Below are 14,597 nucleotides of genomic sequence, written 5' to 3'. Positions count from 1 at the left end.
TAATAGATCTTGATACTCCTAATAGGGTAAGCTATCAGAAATAGCTAAACATGTAGCTCTAACCGAGCAACCTTTATTATTGCAGTAGTGAAGTTGTGGGTGCCATCCCCACCGCAGTTTTTCTCTCTAACCAAGAGTTTCTGCGTAACCAAAATATATGTGTTATGGAGTGAATCATGTATGATTGTTATTTATTCATTTTAGCATTATATTATGTTACTGCACTATTCAGTTTATGCTTAACAATAAAGATATTGTTAAGAAAAGGATTTGAAGTATTGATTCACCCCTCCCCTCTCAATACATTAGCTTTCCATATTGGGCCTAATAGATGGTGGGTTTGTTCATGGGAGCTCCTAGTAAAATTGGCATGAGCATGGGTATTGGGGACTTCTAGTTTTTGAAATAAGGATGAAGGTGACTCAAGCATGAATGAAACATTCTCTCCTATTACCACCATTATGTCCTCTAGGATTTGCATTTGTTTGAGCCATTTGATTAGGATCCTCATCTCAAATTTGTGACATATCAAAATCATGAGGTATCCTTATTCCACTTTGTGCCATGACTTGAAAGAAATATTGTCTATCTCTTCTCATGATTTATTAAACCAATCTATTAAATCTTGGATCTAAGATATTTTCTTCAATGTCTGCGGAAGTGATAGATGCATTGTTGTTATCATTGTTGTTCTCATTGTTGATCTCATTATCAGTGTCTAGCATATTACTACGACTACCAAAGGGGTTGTAAAATCCGTCTCCATCAAACTCATAGGTACTCATGTTGAGAGATCTTAGAGCTTCTTTGACTTCTCCTCTAGACCTTTGGGAATGGGTTTCAACCATGAACTTGACCTTGGCTAAAATGAAAGAATGGAAGAAAATGTGAAGACTATGGAAGACCAAGAAAGGATATGAAATGGAAAGAATATAGGGTTGTCTTGCAATGTCCAAAAATGTAAGATATATGTGATCTAAAGCAAGGTGTGGCTTCTAAAGAGATGATATATCTCTCGGTGAGGTAAGTTGACCTTGACTAAAGAAGACCAAAAGGGACCCTAAGATGATAGATCTGATACGGGAACCACTTAGTGATATGTTGTAACAAGTTTGCAAGATAAGATGAGGAAAACAAAGAAACCTTTTGACTCTAGTTTAAAAAATATGTATGAGAGATTGAAAATGAAGGCAAATGATGAATAAATGTAAGACCAAAGTTGGATAACTGAAATTGATGAAGCTTTATGGGAAACGCCTTAGAAGCTCTTCAAATATCAAAACCTAAGCACGTTTTGTCTATTCCAATTTTTGCAAAATTTTGCTCTGAAACACAGACACAATAACAGAGAACACAGACGTGATTCCTGATCTCAAACACAGTTTTATGTGACACATATGCAGTTATAACTATTGTTATGACAATGTTTTATTTTCTGACAAAAACATGATTTTGCCCTACGTAGACGCGATTTACCAATCCAGACATGGTTTCAAGGAACAAAGACACAATTTTAACCATTGCACTGATAATGTTGATTCTCTGATACACAAATGTGCTTATGTTCTATGCAAACGTGGTTTTCCAACCTAGACACGATTTAAACTATCACAGATTCGGTTTCTAATAAAAAATTTGATTTTGTCCAAATGTGAAGTTGTTGAATGTGACCAAATCTTGATGTTGAATGTTTTTGTGGCAAGAAAACACAACAAACACTAAACACACAATGTTTTGAAGGTGTGTTTGTCCAAATTTTTTTGTGTATGTTCAAAATATTTCCACTAGTATAGCACAAATTGAAGACACTCAAAAAAAAAAAACCTAGCCTAAAAAGAGAAACCATTCAATGGGGCCCCTACAACATAGAAATACCACAAACAAGCGGAAAACTAGAGATTCTAGTAGCACTGGCTCCCCCACCACAACACTCACTTCTCAAGCATACCAAATTATCTTACCCCAAAAGACTAAAGATCAAATGAGGGATTCATGTCTCAACATGAAAGGGTACATGAGGGGTACCTATGAGGTATAATCCACACTCCCTGAACCATCAAATGTAAGGATTTTTTGGTCTCTACAACAAAAGGTTTTTAGTGGGGGAACTTTTGTAGTCCTTGGTGTCTACCCATGCGACGACGACACATTTAAGAACCCACTCCTAATCCCCAAAGATGATTTTTAACACATCCAACACAAGTGTGGATACTAGAGAGAACCGTTGGTGTAGATACACGTCACCAAATCGTCATAGATTTTGCCTAATGTATTAATTTATATAGCAGGTAGAAGAAGTACTGCTTGAGTCATGCTCTCTCACTTGGCCTTATGGGCTACCTAGGAGACATACCCTCCCACCTAAATAGAAGATGATAACAATTTCTATTACACCCAAGGTCCAATGGAAGGTGAGGGGAGAGGATACTTTAGTTATCAACTCTAGGGTTATAAACATAAAATGTGCAAAGCGCACCAAAAACTTCAAACGAGTTCTTTAACCCCAAATGAAAAAGAGATGTGACCCTAATTAGACTAAAAATCAAAGACACACACCTAAATTACCCTTGCAATAAATGATTAGTAGTTTTGGTAATTACCCCCACCTGCAAGCACACTAGTTAGGTAAATTTTAAAAATCCAAATCCAAATGTGAAAGGGGGTCTTCGACAATACGATATTTTATCTTTTTCAAAACAACTACACCACTTCATTAGTCTAATGCAAAGGGTTAGGCCAAAACCAAATCGAAAAACTCTAAAAATAATAATGAAAAAAGATAATGAAAACTGAAAAAAAAACACCATTATACCAAACACAGACGTGATTTCCGAACACAAACGTGAAAATGTGAGATGTAGACACGATTTCAAAGATCTGGAAATTCCAAAACAAGATTTGAAAACAAACATGAAAACATACCGCAGACATACTTTTTGGGTATAAACGTGGTACTATGAGTCACATATGTGATTTCCGAAAAACCTGCACTTGCAACAAACAAAAAATGAAAAAATGTGAAAATATCCAACCCAAACGTGATTTCTTATTAGAGACGCGATAGTATAGTTCACAGATGCAATCAGGATCCAAGACTTGCAAAACCAACAGAAAAACATAGACGCAATAGCAGAGATCACAAATGCAAAATCAGAATGGAGACACATAAATATCAGTCGCAGACGCGCAATAAATCAGAATCGTCGTAAATCTGACCTGCAACTTCACAAAAAAGCTAGATCTGCAAATACAATGTTAGAAATAAAAGAGACAAGAGTCCCACCATGCATGCCATAATGTATACAGTGAAAAATGATGATGAAAACTATTGTAAAACCACAAAGATCCAACTACAATGAAAACCCTAGTTCTACAACTAGAAATTCACCATACACCAATGAAGATACCTAAATACATGCAAATCCACAAAATAAAACAATAATACCATTCACATGCTAGTAGGATTTCAATCTCCATTGATCTTGTTTGATATATTTGCTCTCATAATTTATATGTGCACAAGAGCTCAACAAAGAACGGATTGCAGTTGAAGTAGCCTGATCACAAAAAGGCTTGATTCCATAAGTGTTGATTAGACGATTCATTGATTAGGGTTGCTAATGAAGGAAGTATCCTCTTATATAGAAGATGCTTTAGAAAATGAAGGGATAAGATTAAGAGGCAAAATTGAATAAATGGTCAGCTAGGATTAAAGGGTAGGTAAAATAAACAATAAAATAGTGAAGGGTGTAGGTAGGAGAGGATTAAGAGATAAGTGACATGTGTCATAGAAGAAAAAGCTAATGAATTAATTAAATAAATAAATATTTATTTAATTAATAGAAGAAGTGGGGCCAATTAAATAAATAAAATATTTATTTAAATTAGGAGAAAGATAATTTTAAATAAATAAAATATTTATTTAAATGAGAAAAGGGGTTAGAAAAGGCTAAATGAATTAATTAAATAAATAAAGATTTATTTAATTAATAGAAGACTTGGGATAAAATGATTAAATAAATAAAAATATTTATTTAATTAAAGAGGACAATTTTAGGTCTCTACAATAGGTTTAAAAGAAACACATAATCTTATAGTTGATCTCTTCTGAAATTGGAAATAAGGCATAACAACCTTAACCAAGAAGGAAGGTGTGCACTAAAGCCTATCCCTTAGAGACTATATATATTATCTACTTCATTCAATTGAAGAGGATGATAAAGTTACAAGAGCTCTCACAACCAATGATTGTGACATGGGAGCACTGATGGGTAGTGCCAAACACAAGAGCAAGTGTTCAAGTGTAGAAAATAATCAAGAGAAACACCATTTAGGCAAATTCCAAATGTTTTACATTCACATTTATCAAATTTTCATACTGATCAAATAGGGGAAAGGACCCGGTAGTTGAGCGCATTCAAATTCTTGTGATAGAAGTTGTTGATTTAATACCCCCATACTTGTTGGTTTAATGTCCAATTTTTATACAACATTGCACTAATAGTTGTGACTTTAATGTTGCTATTGTTGGTGATGAGTACCAATAATTGAATGAAATATACCCTTTGTTGTAAAAAGAAACCAATCATGTGATGCCACATCAACTGTATAAGTATTGGGGGGGCCTTTGCAGACCTATTGGTCTCACTTTTTTTTGGGTTGTTTTAGACACCTTGGCAAAAAGCATGCTGATGTGGCATCATATTTGATGACGTGGCCCTAAAACCTTAGTTATAAGAAGGGAACTTGCCAAGAAAGCTGTTGTAAAAAATTGAGAGATTTAAAATTTCCACGTAAGATTTTGAGAAGCGCAAAGCTAGAGTGCACAACTACCGAGTCCTCTCCCCTATGAGAAATTAAACACTTCTAATGTTGTGGATCTATACGCGTACATAAGTAGCATGTTCAACTAAATGAAATTCAACATTCAATAGAGAAACCCCAACTATATCTTTACTTGATAAAGGTGGAAGAAGCTCAACACTCTTTTTATAATGTTCGTCATGTACTAAGCCCAAATGGTAACTACAAAGCCTTAACACATTTCTCCCCATAAATGATATAGATGTACAAAGATACCTCATGAAGTTCATTAAAAATATGTATAATACACAAAGCTACATTTACCTAAGAGACATGGGCAATTTTTTTTCATGTCAAATTCAAAGGTGACAAAGATTCAATTAACATAGATGGGAAGAATATGAACCAAAACAAATGTATAAGTTGATGGTCTTTTATGAGCCTTAATCAGTGATACATACCCAATCCATTTGCTTGTTTTTTATTAGTAAAGAAATGTTAACTAGGGCGCTAACCCTTAACATAGTAAAAAACTATCAACTGAGAACAAACAACACCAAAAAACATGACGTTGGCAACAAAAACAACTACTTGAAGGTAGTAAGAAACATAAGACAATCAGACAGGCAAGGGAAGCCCAATCAAACTAGAGAACATCCAAAACCCCAATCAAGGAGGGGGAGAGACACCCAAACCCCGACAAAGGGGGGTTTGGGGAAGGGGAGAAGAATTCCCCTTTTTCCTATGAGCAACCACAGTCCAAGCGATGTTGTCATTGCGACCATCAAAAGAGAGATCAAATTTGCTTGTTATCACAAGTTAGTAGATCAAATTTGATCAAGAATAGACTTTCCTCTAAAATAGATAACCTTGTGGCTATATGCAATGCCTCACGATCCACAAAATTTGTATCCCATCAATTGCAAGAAAATTTAAGTATGATAAACTTTCAACAAAGTAGTGGGATGTTAATCTTGAGGATCCGACACATATTGATAAGGATAAAATTACACATATAATGATGGTCAAGGTCTAGCTATGGGAGTTAGACAAGTCTAGTAGTCCTCTAGTAATGAGATTTCTCTTGGATAATGCGATGAATTAGATTGTCCTTTGTATTTGGGTAAATAAATCTCACACATATGTATGTATATGTATATGTATATGTATGTGTGTGTATATATATATATACGTGTGTATATATAGATATATGTACATATATGTATATATAGATATATGTACATATATGTATATATAGATATATGTACATATATGTACATATCTATATGTGTGTGTGTGTACATATACATATACACACACATATATATGTATATATACATACATACATATATACCTATACACACACACACACACACACACACACACACACACACACACACATATATATATACTTTAGCTTGACTCATAATCAAGTGAGGCCACAAATGAGGGACCTCATCCTCACCATTAAAATAACAATCCAGACCTGCGAGCACAATAAGCCAAAAGGAGCATAGAGCCTACGAGTACACCATCCCAATGATGATTTGGCATAGGCATGAACACTTGTGAAACCACTAGCATGAACACCACATCAGTTCACAATCCACAAGCACACTGGATGAATGAAAGCACAATATTGCGATCATAGTAGTCCAAAGGGGATTTGAACCTTGGTGGCACTATCAACAATCCCACAACTTAACCATCACACTACAAGACGATCCCGTGTGTGTGTGTGTGCGCGCGCACACACGTGCGTGTGTGTGTGTGTAAGGTTTTGAAAGGGCATAGAACCTTGTATAAAAATAAATATGGCAAGATTCACTACCAAACACCAAAGAACAACTAAGAGACTACAAAAGACAACTAAAGCTTACAAAACCAACCAACTCAAAGTTAGGGTCGCTTAAAAAATTGTTCTAGAGTTTTTTGCATAGTACAAGGATACTTCTCCCCAAATATTTTTTACATGAGACAAATAAGATCATTGGAAGATTCTCCTTTCAATCCCAAGGCTTTAAAAGAGGTGTCTATCATTGAATTGTCTATAGGGGATTTCCTTTTATAATATTCTTTTTGATCCTCCTCATAGGAGATAATGGACTTCTCCATAGAAGTTGACATTTGTTCTTTTTTCTTCCAAACAAAACTTTTTTCTTCCAAACAAAATGATGTTTCTTATTTCTCAATAAATTTATGGAGGCATCATCCACTTCACCACAAGAATATCAAATAACCATAGTATTCATATTCAATCTCTTGTACTGTCCAAATTTTTAACATAAGGAATCTGGGTGGGGAGCACTCTATTTTTCTCCACAAACACACAAAATATAATGAATAACAAACATTTCATGGATTTGGTGATCTTATTAGTAGCACAATATTTTCCAAAAGAAATGGCAATAATCATAAAAATATTTGCATTCCAATACTCTAAAGGTAGCCTTGGCAAACAAACCCAAATAGAAGACTTGAATGTATCTATCATTAGATTGAAACCAAGAGACCACTTTACATTCATATCCAAAAACCAAGAGCCATCAAAAATGATCCTAGAGAATTCCTCTAGACAAAAAAGAAAAAAGAAGAAAAAACCTTCAACATAGAAATTACCTCAACCTGGCCTCTAAGTTTCCAAACCCAAAGACCCCATCTTCGACAATATCATAGTAGAACGATTGCTACAAAATCTCTCAACAAGTGAGGTCCTAAGACAAGCCAAAGACTTGGTAAGAAGAGAATCGAGGATATCCATTTGCACCTATGCATCCTTTGTAGCCTCAGTAGGCTCACTATTACCATAACTCCTAACCTTCTTCACAAAAACCCTAGATGGAAAAGAAAGGATAACAAGGGGGAAGAAATGGTATTCTTAACCACCACATGCTAACTTACAAGGTTTCTTTGAAACCCTAAAGGACGAGATGAGAATAAGAATAAGGGAAGAAATCACCAACCCACAACCTTCAAGAACTAACTCAAATTGAACTAAATCTACATCCATAATATTTTTAACTTTTGAAGCCTTTTGACCAGAAGCCACAAGCACCAACTAATATTTATCAATTTTGTAATGGAAATGAAAGCCAAAACTCAATCGCCAACCTACATCACCCTCAAAAACAACTATATTGGCCTACCTAGCAACCTTTGACCCCTGAGCCTTCAAATGAGCCTCCAAAACAATTATTAGGAACAACTCCTCATCCTCTTTAATCCAATCACTCATTGGATCAAAACCACTACCTCTTCATCAAAGACACCAACAAAATCGTCATCATCTACATATCCCGATATAGATCTACCATAGGAATTTTCAACCTCCACCCATTCTCGTGCCTAAATATCTTCATTAGAAGCAACAAGGTTAGCAACCTCTTTATCACCAACACCAGCCACCCTAGTTATCTCCTACAAAAAAATATCTCCTACAAAAGAAAATTGTCTACATCGTCATTGTCTTCTTCCACTTCCTCTTCTTCCCCATTACCCATGCATGAAGGCAAACAAGATCTAGCCATCATTAGGGCTTTATCTCCCATCCACTTCCTCTACCATCATTGCATGCTTTGTGTTTGCTCCATATAAAAATGTATGTCAATTACAATTGTGTGGTCATATGTTATCAAATAGTTCATTTTGTATATTGTAGTACTTTTTAATGTCGAGAGGCATTCTTTAGTTGTATAAGGAAATGTGAAGACCTCATACATAAAAATCTCAAAGAGTAAATACGACTTAAATGTGTTTTTATAAAATGAATAAATAAATAAAGATTCCTTCTAGATTTTAAATGAAAGAAAAATAAATTGTTTTCTTTTAACTTTATTCTCATGAAGAAAATATAAGAAAATAGACAGAGAATTATTTTTTATTTTTAAAACAGTTTAAAATTATCTTGAATCAAATTTAAATCATTGATTTTGTTTGAAAGTTAATTTTTTAATTCAATTTTATCATAAAGAATATTTTAAAATTATCTTTAAAATATTTTTAAAATTAAAAAATTACATTATATTTGATTTTCAATAAGTGTATTAAAAGGCATATACTGAATCTCATTATAACTAGTTTTATCATGTATATATCCAATTTTAAAAAGAAGATATTTTTTCACTTTTTAATATAAATTCTTTGTGTGTGTGTGTGTGTGTGTGTGTGTGTGTGTGTGTGTGTGTGTGTGTGTGTGTGTGTGTGTGTGTGTGTGTGTGTGTGTGTGTGTGTTTAGGCTTGAGTTAGTGAATAAAGTTTTTATCCAATGAATAATGCCTTTATCCAATGGACAAACTCTTGTGCAAGAGTTAGTGGGGATAACCATAGTCAAAGCAATGAATGCTTGAAGAGACCCATGAGTTAAATGAGGGTTGAGTTTGATGGAAAACCTCTAACCATGTGGGTGAGTTGAGTTTAACCATTAATGGTTATGTAATGGCTTTGTAAGAACCATTAATGGATTGGAAGACTTTAGGGGTTAACTTGTTGGAGAATAAAACCCTTTAATGCTTTTCAAAGAATTTGGAGGCTTTGAGAAGTGACTTCTCATTGCTTAGGAATGTGACAATAATTGGGGGGGGATTAGGCTAATTTGGAATGGTTTGGAAGAATCTAGAAGGGGATTTAGGATGCAAGTGGATTTGGTGGGTGAGAGAAAATAGGATTTTAATTAAAATAAAATTCATTTATTTCAACTAAAATTGTGCAACTTGCATTTGTAGGAGAGTGCAGGGGGGGTTAGAGATTTAAATAAATATTTATTTATTTATTTAAATGAGGAAAGGGGTTAAATTAAACAAATATGCTTTATTCATTTAATTAATTGTTAGTGTGGTTAAATGAATTAATTTAAATAAATTGAATAATTTATTTAGTTAATAGAAGAAGAGGTTGAAGATGAATTAATTGTTGACTGATGGTTAAATAATCAAATAAGTACTTAATATTCATTTTCATTAAGTGGACAAATTTATGTGTCTACATTTGCCCCTTTTTGAGAGGATGCGGTTTATCGCGTCGTTTCAAAAAAAGCAAAATGGTGTGAAGAAATATGCCCCATAAATGTTAATTTAGTGGGTGGTATGCCCCCTCGAGAGATGGGCCGAAAAAAATTCAAAAAATCGAGCGATCTGTCGAAAAAGAGAAAGAAGTTGGGGGGAGGTAGAATAGAAGAAATTAGAAAGAATGGTGAAAGAACGGGAGAAAACGGAGTTAATACGAAGAAACGAGAGGCTTCCGAAGTTCACAGAGACCATGGTGCAAATGTAGTGTTTGTGCTTTTGATTGATACTGTTCAATTGATCAAAATTAGTTGGACAATCTGGTGCAATTGGTTGAATTGCCCCGGTTGAGTCAAAGTGTGACAATTGATGTTAGTTGTTCGCTTGGACAGGATAAGTCTGAGTAAGTGAATCAAAGTGACCTGTTGTGACTTAGACAATTGATGTAATTGTCCGATGAAGTCAAGGTATATGAATAAAATACTCATTGAGACTTAGACAATTGATGTAATTGTCCATGTTGATTGTGTTTGATTGATTGATCAATTTATAGTGTTTGTGTTATAGGTTGTTTGTGGTGGATCATAGTAGCCCCCTTGAGACTAGGTCATTGTGATAAATGTCTGTTGTAGTCTAGGTTTGCCATAATCGATTACGTGTTGAGACCCGAAGATACTTGATTAAAAAGTATCTATTGATAGTCTAGGTGTGTGTGAGTCGATGTCCCTGTGTAGACAGAGTAACTGACTTGATTGGGTTGATGGGAAACGATGAAGGGATTATGATGATGACCTAGATGGGGAGGGTGGGGGGGGGATTCAATGTTAGATAGAAGGTATGGAGGACCTAGGACTCGTTCCTATGGAAGAATATCAAAAAAAGAGAGTATGCATTGTCATTACTATGTATGAATGATATGCAGCAATATGGATTTATGGATGAATGGATGGAATGCAACGGGATGCAATATATACAGATGAGATGAAATGACGATCCATAGATTATTCATAGTACTTTATTTTCATCATCAAGCATGGTAGTATCGATCTTCGTCGAGGTAACAAAAACCAAGGTTGAGTGTTTCACCTGTAAGCAAACATCACAGACAAGGAAAGTTCCCCTCCATTCTAGTTCATGTACAAATGGTCGAGGTATACACTATAGTCAGTAAGCCATAGTGATCTATGATTATATTTTTGTATAGGATCACGTAACTTAGTGAACTTTCGATGTAGACACCATTAGTATATGCCCCAGAACTTCATTGGAACAATGTGTAGACAACAAACAAAGAAAAAGATATTAGGAACCATCTTGACTACTCTAATCACTTGTGGATATCCTGGAGTAGCGTAGGAACCTAATATAAATAACAAATAACAAATCGACCAAGTACTTATTATCCAAACCAAATTTTCTTGTCAAAGAAAATGTTACCATGTCTTGTTTGTCAGGAAGGATGCATCCTTGTGAAGATAGTTGTGTGTAGATGTTTTGATTGGTTGGTTGATTTGATAAGTGGTCCTCATTTAAGTATCTCAAAAATGTTGTGTTGTGTCTCTTGCGATGTGTATGTACAAGGAATAATGTGCTTTGCAATGTTTTTTATTGATTTTTTATGTTTTTGTCATGTTTTTTGGATTTTTTGAATGTTGTGAATGTTTTTGGTATTATCTTTAGGATATTTTTAAATGATTAACTCAATGAATCACATGTAATGTAGAATCCACTTCCATCATTAGGTTAAGAGCATTGCCCCCAGTTAGATGTCTCTATGACACTGTGACGCATGTCACATGAAGTACTAACCCTAATTGCAGATCAATAACAAGCCATGGTAAAAATGATGGATGAATGAATGCAATGGATGTGATTGCAACAAGTCTGAAAAACAATGGAGCCATAGCCTTTACAAATAGCACCTGTTTACTAGGTTTTCACCACTGTACTTGCCCAAGGCACCACCGAAGTGTTTTTCACTGTTTGGATGCATGATTTTTCTTTAGTATTTTCTTGATTTTTTTGTATTTTTATTTTTTTCAGGATTGTTTTCTGAATGTTTTTGGTATTTTCTGCTATTGGATGAGCCTGATGCTCTACACAGCTTATGTATGAAATATTTTTAGATACATGTTGTTGATCGGATCTGCTAGTGGCTCTCCTTCTGAAGTTGCTAACTGATATGCCCCAGACCCAAAGACAACAGTGATGACTTATGGACCGAGCCAATTTGATTCAAACTTCCCCTAATGTTCTTTGTTCGTTTGGTTGCGAAGATTCTTCCTGAGAACAAGATATCCTACCTCAAATGTGTGAGGTTTGACTCGATGATTGTAGCTTCTACTCATGCGCTGATGATAGGCTTTTAGGTGGTTGTATGGAGCTTGTCACCTTTCATCAAGTAGTTCCAAGTCCTAAAGACGTGTGACTCGGTATGCTTCATCATCTATCAGATTGTGCAAGGAGACCGATAGAGATGGTATTTCAACCTCAATAGGAAAGATGGCTTCTACTCCATAAACTAGTGAGTAGGGAGTTGCACTTGCAGGTGTTTGAATGCTAGTTCAATAGGCCCATAGTGCTGGATTAAATCCAATGTGCCAATCACGACCAGCATCATTGACTATATTTTTGAGGATCCTCAATATGTTCTTGTTTGATGCTTCGGCTTGACCATTTCCTTGTGGGTAATATGGAGTGGAAAAATGGTGTTGGATGTGAAACTTCTCACAGAGTTCACGGACATCCTGATTTTTGAAAGGAAGCCCGTTATCTATGATGATGGACATGGGTACACCATACTGACAGATGATGTAATTAAGGATGAATGAGGCAATCTTCTTGCCAGTGACTTGGGTGAGTGGAACGGCTTCAATCCACTTTGTGAAGTATTTTGTGGCGGTAATGATAAATTTATTGTCGTTGGATGAAGATGGATGGATTTTACCCACAAGGTCAAGTCCCCATTGACAAAAGGCCAATGGTGTTGTGATAGGTTGCAATTCCTATGTTGGGGCATATATCAGATCTCTGTGAACTTGGCGCTTCTTGCACTTTCTGACAAAGTAGTAGGAGTCCTTCTCCATGGAGGGCCAATAGTATCTGGCTCGCATGATTTTATTTGCTAGTGAAGGACCGCTTGAGTGAGCCCCACAAATTCTTTCATGTACCTCTTCCAAGGCTTTCATTATCTCATCTTGTTCCAAACATCAAAGGAGAGTACCATCAAGACTTCGTATGTATAGGGTTTCGACAATGATGGTGTATCGAGCGGTTTGGCAGATAAAGGTTTTTCGTTGGTTGTTTGATTGGTTAGGAGGAAGTGTGTGGTCATGTAGGTAAGTAAAAAACTCACTGTACCATGGGGAGTCAGAACTGACAAGGCGACATATCATTTTAGTTTCAGAGATATCATAAGTGGGGATCCAAAGTTGTTCTACCAAGAACTCATAGCATGTCAAATTTTGTGGAAGATCCAAGAGAGATGCAATTGTAGCCATTGCGTTAGCACCTCGATTCTGATCTATTGGTACTTGCTCAAATGTGATAGTTGTAAATGATTCTTTGAAACTATCCACCATCCTTTTATACGACATGAGCTTATCATCCTTTTTTTGGTATTCATCAATGACTTGTCGAATGACTAGCTAGGAATCTACATATACATGTAGCTCTTTCAGGTTCCATTGTATGGCCAATCTGAGTCTTGTGATCAAGGCCTCATATTTTGCTATATTATTTGTGCATGGGAAAGTGAGCCTGTATGACTCTGGGATGTTGTCACCTTGAGGTGTGATGAAAAGAATACCTACCCCTGAGCCATGTCTGGTGTATGAGCCATCAAAATATAGCTTCCAGGGTTGTGTAGTTGTGATCATGAAGATTTCTTCATCCGAAAAGTTGGAGATAAGAGGATGGTCACCTTTAAGTGGTGCATCAGCCAACTAATCTGCAATAACCTGTCCCTTTATAGCTTTGCGGTCCACATACTCAATATCAAATTCACTCAAGATCATAATCCATTTGGCCAAGCGGCCTGTTAATGTTGCCTTGCTAAGTAGGTACTTGAGTGGATCTATTTTGGAAATGAGTTGTACCTTATGTGTTAACATGTAGTGCCTCAATTTGGTGGTTGTCAAGATAACTCTTAGGCAAGCTCGCTCAATAGGTGTGTAATTGAGTTCATAGCCTACCAGTGTTCGAGAGATGTAGTAGACCACACATTCTTCTCCTTCTGCATTATGTTGTACTAGAAATACTCCTAATGCCATATTTGTAGCTGAAATGTATAGCGATGGAGGTCTGCTTGGATTTGGTGGGATCAACAACGGTGTATGCATTAGGTAATATTTAAGCATTTGGAATGCTTGCTGGCATTTTGTATCCCATTGAAAGCGGATATTCTTGTGTAATAGATGGGTGAAGGGATGATATTTATCAACCAATTGTGTAATGAAATGTTGAATGGATTGTAGCCGCCCTTGTAATGTACTCAACTGACTAACATTCTTTGGAGGTGGCATGTCCATGATTGCCTTGAATTTTGCAGGATCTACCTCAATGCCTTTACTTGAGACAATGTATCCTAGGAGTTTCTCAGAAGTTACTCCAAAGACACATTTCTTTGGATTGAGACAGACATGATATTGTTCTAATATGTCGAAGATTTTACCCAGTATTGCCAGATGACCCTCTCTTGTTAATGATTTAGCTAGTAAATCATCCACATAATCTTCCATTATAGTATGCATCATGTCGTGGAATATGGTAGTCATGGCTCTTTGATATGTTGCT

The sequence above is a fragment of the Cryptomeria japonica genome, chromosome 8, assembly GCF_030272615.1.
Source record: "Cryptomeria japonica chromosome 8, Sugi_1.0, whole genome shotgun sequence".
In the NCBI taxonomy this organism is placed as follows: Eukaryota; Viridiplantae; Streptophyta; class Pinopsida; order Cupressales; family Cupressaceae; genus Cryptomeria; species Cryptomeria japonica.
Note: the sequence above shows the minus strand (reverse complement) of the source record.